Source organism: Mandrillus leucophaeus, unplaced genomic scaffold (genome assembly GCF_000951045.1).
Source record: "Mandrillus leucophaeus isolate KB7577 unplaced genomic scaffold, Mleu.le_1.0 Scaffold589, whole genome shotgun sequence".
In the NCBI taxonomy this organism is placed as follows: Eukaryota; Metazoa; Chordata; class Mammalia; order Primates; family Cercopithecidae; genus Mandrillus; species Mandrillus leucophaeus.
In genome coordinates this window covers 124,164-134,524 of record NW_012106352.1, presented here as the reverse complement: position 1 = coordinate 134,524, position 10,361 = coordinate 124,164, and positions in this window count along the sequence as shown.

The following is a 10,361-nucleotide window of genomic DNA, read 5'->3' as shown; positions in this document are numbered from 1 at the left end:
TATAAACTCTCCACAAATATTGGCCTGGCTGATGTGTTTTGTAGGAGCATCCCAAAAAGCCCATTGATCAGTGAAAGCCAAGGCATACCTGAGAATTGGCTCCCACTTTGGCATAGGGTGGAAGCCTTAAAATCTTGAGATGCTTGAATGTACTGACTCTGCTCAAGTCATTGTCTTAGTGTTATGTGACATAGACACAGGGTTAATCCACGGGAAGTCAGGCTAAAAATAATATTAATAACTGTGCATAGACATTAGCAGCCACAGTCGCTTCTGCAGTTTAAGTCTGGACAAAATTTTAAAAATAAAACAAAATAAAAAGAATTTATATAAATGAAATAGAATCTAATATTCCAACAATACATCTTATTGCTGTTCAGTTTTCAACAAAAATTATGAAACCTGCAAAAAGTAAAAGAAAAACCTAAAAAAAATGATCAGCAGGATATTGCCACCTATACTCAGGGTAAAAAAGCAGTCAGTAATAAATATGAGTCAGCCCAGAGGTTGGCTTTAGCAAAGACTTAAAACTAGCTAGTTTAAGTATTTTCAAAGAATTTAAAGAAAAATATGACAATGACTCAAGAGATTAAGGTCAATGAAGACAAACAAATCATAAAAAAAATCAATGAAAATTTTACATTAAAATTCAATACCAAATATGAAAAACTTTCTGAATGAATTCAACAGAAGGTCTCTAATGGCAGAAGGAAAAAATCAGTCAACTTGAAGATAATCCAATAGAAATTGTTCAATCTGAAGAACAACAAAAAATATTGTAGAAAAGTGAACATAGCTACAGGGATTCATGGGACAATATATAGTATACAAATATATGCATATAAAGTACCAATAGGAATGGAGGAAGAGAAATTTGATGAAAAACATTAATCTATACATTAAAGAAGCTCAAAAAAATTTCAGATAAACAGGAGATTTATAATTAAAATCATTACAGTTAAACTGCCGAAAACCAAAGAAGAGAGAAATCTTGAAAATAGCAAAAGAAAATGATTCATTGTGTAAAATAGGAACATTACACTTGTTTTTAAAAAATATTGCACTAAATGGAAAAAAACCACAACATTCAAAATGTGTAGCATGCTGCTAAAGCTCTAAGCAGTATTTAGAAGGGATTATAAATTTAAACCCATATTATAAAGGAAGACAGATCTAGACAAATATTCTCAGCTTTGACTTCAAGAAGCAAGAAAAATAGAGCAAATCAAATTCAAATTAGGGAGAGGAGAAGAAATAGCAATAAAAGTGGAAATCAATAAAATATAAACCAGAAAAAATATTACAGGAAATCCATGAAGCCAAAAACTGATTATTTGAAAAGGTATAGAAAATCTATGGCATTTAGGCAATCTAATAAAGATAAAAAGAAGACATAAATTACCAAAATCAGGAAGGGATAAGTGGTCAACACTAAAGACTCAAGACATTAAAGAGAACTGTAACTGAATATTAAGAAAAAATCATACATTAGACTATTTAAATGAAATGTACAAATTTCTATAGATACTAAAATTATGAAAACTGACTCAAATGAAAAATATACTTTTGATGAAATAAATCTATATCAGGTACAAATCTGGATAGTAATTAAAACTTTTCTAGCAAGAAAAGTTCATGATTAGATGGCTTCAGAATAAATTTTATACAATATTTTAAGAAGAAATAATATCAATTCTACACATACTATTTCATAGCATTGAGAAAGAAAAAATATATCCCAATTCTCTTAAAAGTCCTGTATTACTTAAGCACAAAAGCCAGACAAAGATTCACAGGAAAAGAAAATAAATAGAATTCTACACGTTAACCAAGTGGAGTTTATCCCAGAAATACGAGGTCATTGTAATAACAGAGGAACATTTACTATGTATTATATTTATAAAGTAAGGAACAGAAACTGTATGTCTATCTCAGTAGATTCAGAAAATGTATTTTACAGAATTCAACATCCATTTATGTTGAAAACTCACAACAAACACAAAAGTGAGGAAAACATGATCTCTGATACGAAGCATTTATGAAAAACTTATAGCTACTATAATAACTAATGGAGAATGGCTGAATGTTTTCTCCCTAAATCTGTTTCTCACCATTTCTATTCAACATTTTTCTAGAGGTTCCAGCCAGTGCAAAAAGTCAATCAATCAATCATTCAACAACACTCAGATTGGAAATAAAGTACCTTTATCCACTGATGAATTAATTTCGTATGCAAACCAGAGAATCTACTAGAAACCTACTCTAATAAGTAAGCTCAGCAAGGTAGCTAGATATGTAATCAATATTTTTAAAATTACAACTTTATTTCAATATGCTACCACCTAAAATTCAAAAAATTAAATGAATAAAAATACTTAGAATAGATTTAACAAAAGAAGTGAAAGAACTCCACATAAAAAATACAAAACATGTTCATCCATATTCCTGCAAAGGACATGAACTCATTCTTTTTTATGGAAACCATCATTCTTAGCAAACGAACACAGGAACGGGAAACCAAACACCGCATGTTCTCACTCATAAGTGGGAGTTGAACAAAGAGAATACATGGACACAGGGAGGGGAACATCATTGGGACCCGACAAGGGGTAGGGGGCAAAGGGAGGGAGAGCATTAGGACAAATATGTAATGCATGCGAGGCTTAAAACCTAGATGATGGGTTGATAGTTGCAGCAAACCACCATGGTACATGCATACCTATGTAACAAACTGACATGTTCTACTCATGTGTCCCAGAACTTAAAGTAAAATTTTAAGAAATACAAAATATCACTTAGGGACATTTAAAGGGACATTAAAAAGTGGAGGAAAATACTAGATATGGGGATTGGCATACTTCATAATTTTTATATGGCACTTGTCTCCAAATAGATATGTAGATTCATTGTAATCCCTATCAAAATTCCAGTGGCATTTTTGTTCAAAGTGATAAGCTGTTCCTAAAGTTTGTGTCTCAAAGGAAAAGCAATTTTGAAAAAGGCAACTATAATTAGAGGAAACATACTACTTTAAGAGTTAATATCTTCAATTAAAGCTTCACACATTATACAAAAAACTAACTTAAATTGCATCTTAGATCAAATGCAAAATGCAAAACTATTAACCCTTCAGAACACAATATAGGAGAAAATCTCCATTGCTTGTAGTTAGATAAAGAATTTTTAGACATAACACCGAAAGCAAATTATGTAAAAGAAAACATAGCTAAATTGGACTTTATTAAAACTGAAATATTTATTGTACAAAATATAATTTAAGAGAAGGGAAGAACAAGTCATGAACCAGTAGAAAATATTTGCAAACCAAAAAACCCAACAAACTTTAAAAAATATATACTCTGGATACATATCAAGAATATATTTTAAAATCTATAAACTCAATAGTAAGAAAATATATAATTTAATTAGAAAGTGAGCAAAATACTTGAAAATACATTTCACCAAAAGGCACAGATAGATAGTAAATTATACACAAAAATATAATGAACATAATTAGGCACTAGAGAAATTCAAATTAAAATCTCAATGAGATGCCACTATACGAGTGTTAGAATTCCTGCAACAACAATCCTGACTAAGTATTGATGAGGATGTGAAGCAACCGCATGTTTTATAGATGGCTGATGGAAATGCAAATTTTAACAGCCACTCTGGAAAACAGTTTGCTTGTTTCTTATCAAGTCAAATATGCACTTCTACATAATCCAACAATCTTTCTCCAGTGTTTACCCTGGAGCAGAGATCAGCTAACTTTATCTGTTAAGTGCCAGATAGCAAATATTTTAGGTTTTCTGAGCCAAATACTATCTCTGTTGCATATTATTCTTTATTTTATTTCTTCAACCATTTAAAAACCTTTAAAAAATTATATGTGTGTGAACACGTTTTCATTTGATTTACATAAATATCTAGAAATGAAATTGGTAAGCCACATGGCTAATACATATCATTTTATATTCCTATCACTAAGTGATATACGTAATTTATGAAGATTCCAGTTTCTTCCAGCCCTCTCTACTATTTCCACACTTATATTTTAATAATAATATGTCTAATCAACAAGAATGGCAATGCCAAGTATTGGAGAGAGTTAGGAAAAATTAGAACCCTCATAAATTACATGTTTTGCTGAAAAGAATTTAAAAGGGACAACTAATTTGGAATCAATATTCCATTTTCTTAAATAAACATACATTTACTATGCAATTTACTGATTTCATTTCTAGATATTTACCCTATATAAATAAAAACATATGCTCACACAAGTAATGAAATAATATACATGAATACACATAGCAGCTAAAACATAACACTTCAAATGTGAATCAATTAGTGCATTTATAAACAATAAGACATACATCTATATAATGAAATACTGCTCAATATAATGAAACAAATTACAAACTCATGCAAAAATGTAAATGAGTATCAAATCCTTATTCTTTCCAGTGAAAGAAACCAGACACACGTTTTCTATAAATCCTTTCAAATAAAATTTCTAGAAAAGCAAAAACTGTAGAACAGAAAGTGCTGGGAAGAGAGAATTTTCTACAAATGAAAACATGAAAATTTTGTCATGTTGGAAGTATTTAAAAGTTGGATTATGGGGATAGTTGTACAGATGTATAAATTTACTAAAATTCATCAAATTTTACACTTTCAATGGGTGCATTTTATAGTACATAAAATTTACATTTTATAGTATGTAAGTTATATACAAATAAAGCCATTTAAAACAGTGGTCAATACTATTCACCATATTTACAAATTAAAAGAAAATATGTCAAGAGATGCAGAGAAAACATAATATTCCCTGCTATTCATGAATTTTATAAAGCAGTTTTAATAAACTAGAAATAGAGCTTTCTTAAAATACTTGATGATATCTACAAAATATTATGAAAAAAAAAGAAGCATTCTCTTTAAAATAAGGACATGCCACTACCTACATAAGCATCACACTTGAAGGTCTTAAGCGAATATTTATGAGTAAGGCATCGGTAGGGCTGGCTTTTAACCCATAGGCCCAGTTACTCAGGCAGTATCTATCTTGTAACATTTTCTTCGGTTTCTTTTTTTTGTCCTGGTTGTCAGTCTTTGTCTCTGTATTAGTCAGCCTCTTTGGCTGCAAGTGACAGAAATCCAATTTCAATTAAATTAAACCAAAATCTACATAAATTTACAAACAGTTTATAAATATATGTGTAGTATGAGCATATATAGAGTATATTTAATACTATATACCTGTATGTTATAATAGTATATATATACTATTTATGATCATGTATTCATATCTATAGTGCAAATATATATACATAGCTTCACTTTCAACATGTGAATCTGAATTTTATATGTTTGAAACTCAATTCTATGAACCAATCAAGTTGATTACATTTACACCTTTGTTATTACTCAACAAAAAGCTTTTGCAAGCAACCTCAAATGAAATCAACTGAAAAATGTCAATGTAAAATATAAACAGTCCTAACTAGGTGTTTTCATCCCTATTTTACACGTAAGAAAACCAAGGCTAGAGATGGACTTCAAATAATTTTCCAAGGCCACTTGTTATATTTTCAAGATCACCCAGGTAGAGATGACCAGGATGAGACCCAAGACTGCTCTTCCCCAGCAAGTTAGTTCTTCCTAGTAGAACCAGGCATATCCTTAAAGTACCCACCTAGTATCAAAGTTGGATTCAATCTATCCATTTAGATGTAACTTATCTACACTATACTGGTCATAGAAAGACAAACTTAGGCTGGGCGTGGTGGCTCACTCCTGTAATCCCAGTACTTTGAGAGGCGGAGGTGGGTAAATCACGAAATCAGGAGTTCAAGACCAGCCTGGCCAAGGTGGTGAAACCCTGTCTCTACTAAAAATACAAAAATTAGCTGGGCACTGTGGCAGGCGCCTGTAATCCCAGCTACTCGGGAGGCTGAGACAGGAGAATTGCTTGAACCCAGGAGACAGAGGTTGCAGTGAGCCGAGATCACGCCACTGCACTCCAGCCTGGGCAAGAGTGAGACTCCATCTCAAGATAAATAAATAAATCATCCACATTGTTTTCATGAACTTCGTTGCCTGTTTGGACATCATATCCCAACCCTTAGAAGGACTAGACAGTCAATCAACAACATTCTGTTAATTGAGAATCACCATAAATCATGACAGTATAAAATGTCAGAATTTAAATGTACAAAGAAGTGGTCTAATTTGCAATTTCTTCATCTCAGATATCATGATGAATCAGTACATTCATAATTGGTTTGACATTGAGTTTCATAACACAAAGCATCTGGGCTCACTCCCATGGTGCCCAATGAGAGCAATTTCTGAAGCTGGGACAAATTATCCTCTTTAAGAACAACAACAGCTGTCTCAATGATCTATAAATGTGTCTTCTCCTTTAGCCTGGGAGAATATTCATGTTGCAGAAAAGCAGGGACAAGGGCATTATGGGAGGCATGGCCCTCGTGGAAAACCAACTGTTCCCCATTTATCTTTTTGGTGGCCAATGAGCCTTTATTCACAATACAGCTGTTCCTTCCCATCCTCCTGATTAGACACACCTGCCTGCTGCATACATGCCTGATCATTAGATACATTTATCAGTATGTGGAAAGTTCCCTTTTCACATTATTTCTCTGTAACCTTAAGGGTAAATCCTTTTCAGAGACTCAATGTCTGGGGAAAAAAACCACACACACACACACACACATTGGTAGCTGAATTAAGAATCAAAAAGAAAAATCCCTAGACCTGGACCTCCTATGAGTATGATATGTGTTCCAGGACTAAGAGTTTAAAATGAGAGGGTTATTCAGGTGACCTTACTACTCTAAATTATTATTCTGCTTTTTTTTTTAAGCCCCTCCTAACTTCACACTGATAGAAGCAAAGATAATAAGCTGCAATTATTTAAAATATCTCCATTATCGTTAAGAAATATAAAAAAGAAACTTGCCATGTAAATGGCTCTGAAATATAACTCTGGCTCATATTTCTCCTGGAAAATTCACAACAATTTTTCAAATTGAATATGAGAGTTATGCCACTGTGTTCTATGACCCCACAAGTATATCATAAAATAATAAAGGCCAATGCACATTATGCATTTCATTTTTTGCTAAATTTAACAAATCACTAAAGATTGATAAAACCACTGCTTTTTTTCTAGCACTAAGATGGTTATAGTTATTCTGGTGGGTAAGGAATAATTGGTCATCACTTTCTGCCCTCTTCCTGAAAGTACCTGTGAAAAATTGAGTTTCTGGTAATAAATGACACTAGAAATCTTGCCACTCCTGTGCTCCTCAAATCTTTTCATGAACTCTATGACTCTACTCACTTGAAATGGATAAACATGATAAAAATAATGCTTTTTTTCATCTCTATGTCCAACAAATTGTTGAGGAATTTAAGATATATTCTGAAGTCAGAATTTAAAATATTGTAGAAAAGTAGAAGCTTGTCATTTGACTCTCAAAAGACTACTTTTGTAATTAGCTTATTGAGACAAATTTACAATAAAATTCTCATTAAAATGGGTACAATTTTATGATGATTTGATGAATTTGGACAAATGTAAACAATAGCTCCCACAACAATGAAGACAGAATATTTGCATAACCACAAAAAGTTTTTTTTTGCTTGTTTTTTTTTATTTATTTATTTATTTTTTTTGAGACGGAGTCTCGCTCTGTCGCCCAGGCTGGAGTGCAGTGGCCGGATCTCAGCTCACTGCAAGCTCCGCCTCCTGGGTTTACGCCATTCTCCTGCCTCAGCCTCCCGAGTAGCTGGGACTACAGGTGCCCGCCACCTCGCCTGGCTAGTTTTTTGTATTTTTTTTTAGTAGAGACGGGGTTTCACCGTGTTAGCCAGGATGGTCTCGATCTCCTGACCTCGTGATCCGCCCGTCTTGGCCTCCCAAAGTGCTGGGATTACAGGCTTGAGCCACCGTGCCCGGCCCAAAAAGTTTTCTAGCGACCCTTTGTAGTCAATTCCCTGCCTCTATCATCAACCCTAGAAATTACTGATCATCCTCTTTTCTCTGTAGTTCTAGTTTTATAGAATTGTATATAAATGCAGGTGATTTGTTGCTGCTGTTGTTGTTGTTGGTTTTGAGACGGTGTTTCACTTTCGTTTCCCAGGCTAGAGTGCAATGGAGCTATCTCGGTTCACTGCAACCTCTGCCTCTTGGGTTCAAATGACTCTCCTGCCTGAGCCTCCTGAGTAGCTGGGATTACAGGCGCATGCCACTACGTCTGGTTGATTGTTTGTATTTTTCGTAGAGACAGGGTTTCACCATGTTGGCTAGGCTGGTCTTGAACTCCTGACCTCAAGGTGATCCACCTGCCTTGGCCTCCCAAAGTGCTGGAATTACAGGTGTGAGCCACCGTGCCCGGCCTATAAATGCAGTTTTGACGTCCAGCATTAAGCTTTTGAGATTTATTTATATTGCTGTATATGTCAGTAATTTATTCCATTACATTGCTAGTGTTCCATTTTTTGATATCCCAGGCTTTGTTTATCCATTTGCCATTTAATGAATATTTGTATTCATCAGTTTAAAGATATTATGAATGAAGTTGTTATCAACAATTGAATGTGTATCTTTGTATTAAGATACGTTTTTGTTTATCTTCAGTAAATAACTAGGAGTGAAATTGCAGGTTATATTGTAAGTACAGGTTTAACTTTATAGGAAACTGCCAGACTGTTTCCCAAAGTGGCTGTGCACTTTTGCATACTCACCAGCAATGTGTGGATTCAAATGCTTTGTATATTTGTCAACATTTGGTTTAGTCAGTCTTTTTAGTTGTAGCTATTGCAGTGGTATGAGAATATCACATTGTCTGTTTTCACTTCATTTCCCTGATGACTAATAATTTTGAACATCTTTTAATATACTTATTTGCCATTCCTGCGTGTTCTCTGATAAAGCATATTATCAAATCTTTTGCCCATTAATAAATGATTCTTCTTTTTTAAGTTTTGTTTCATTTTAATTGAGAAATAACAATTGTATATATTTATGAGTTACAATGTGATCTTTCAATACATGTGTACACTGTGGAATATTTAAATCATTGTAATTAGCCTATCCTTTACCTCAGATATCTGTCTTCTTATTATTTCCCTCAGTGTTTGAAAAACACATTCTAAAGTTACACACAAAAAGTGGTATCATTGAAGAATAGGTATGTGTTCTTCATTTTACAAGATATTGCCAAAGTATCTTATTTGCTTGTGTTAACTTAATAAACACATAATTGACTGAAAATAAATTTCACATATTAAAACAGTCTAAGTTTTGAAATATGTATATACTCTCAAATCATCACCACAATGAAGATAATGAACACATTTATCTCCACCAAAATTTCCTTTGTGTCCCTTTGTAATCCCTTCTCCAGTATTCCCCACCATCCTCAGACAACCATTAATTTTCTTTCAGTCACTATGGACTCGTTCGCTTATTACAAAATTTTATATTAATGGGATAATGTATTATGTATTATTTTGGGTTATTTTCCCACTAAGTCTACTTATTTTGAGATTTATCCATGGTACTATTTATATCAATAATTTCTTTGTACTGCCCAGTAGTATTACATGGCATGGATATACCAGAATTTGTTTACCTGTTAGTGGACATTTGGATTGTTTCCAGTTTTGTTCTTTAATAACTAAAACTGTTGAAAGCACCTGTATACAAGTCACTGAATGAACATATACTTTCATTTCTTTAGTTTCTTTTCTATAAGGTCAATACCTAAGGCTAGTATAACAGGTCAATAATGATAAGGTCAATACCTAGAAGAATATCTGGGTCATATGGTAAGTATTTGCTTATCTTTTCAAGAAACTGCCAAAATATTTTCCATGTATGTTATATTATTTTAAATTCCACCATTACATATATAACATCCAGTTCTTCTACACCTTCATTGACACTGTATAGTTATTTTTATTTAATTTTAGACCTTCTAATATGTGTACAGTTGTAGTTTTTGTAGTTGATTAGCATTTCCCTAGTGATTAATGTTGTTGAACATTTTATCATGTGCTTATTTCTCATTTACATATCTTCTTTGGAAAGTGTTCCATTGAAATATTTTTCCATATTATTGTATACTATCTTGTATTTTCCATTGCATTTTCTACACAGGCAATCATCTTGTCTGTAAAGATGTGTTTTATTTATTTTATTTCCAATCTTAATGCCTTTTATTTATTTCTCTTGCTTTATTCCACTAGCTAGATCCTCCAGTAGAATGTACAACAGAAATGGTGAGAATGGGCATCCTTGCCTTATTCCTTATCTGGTGGATAAA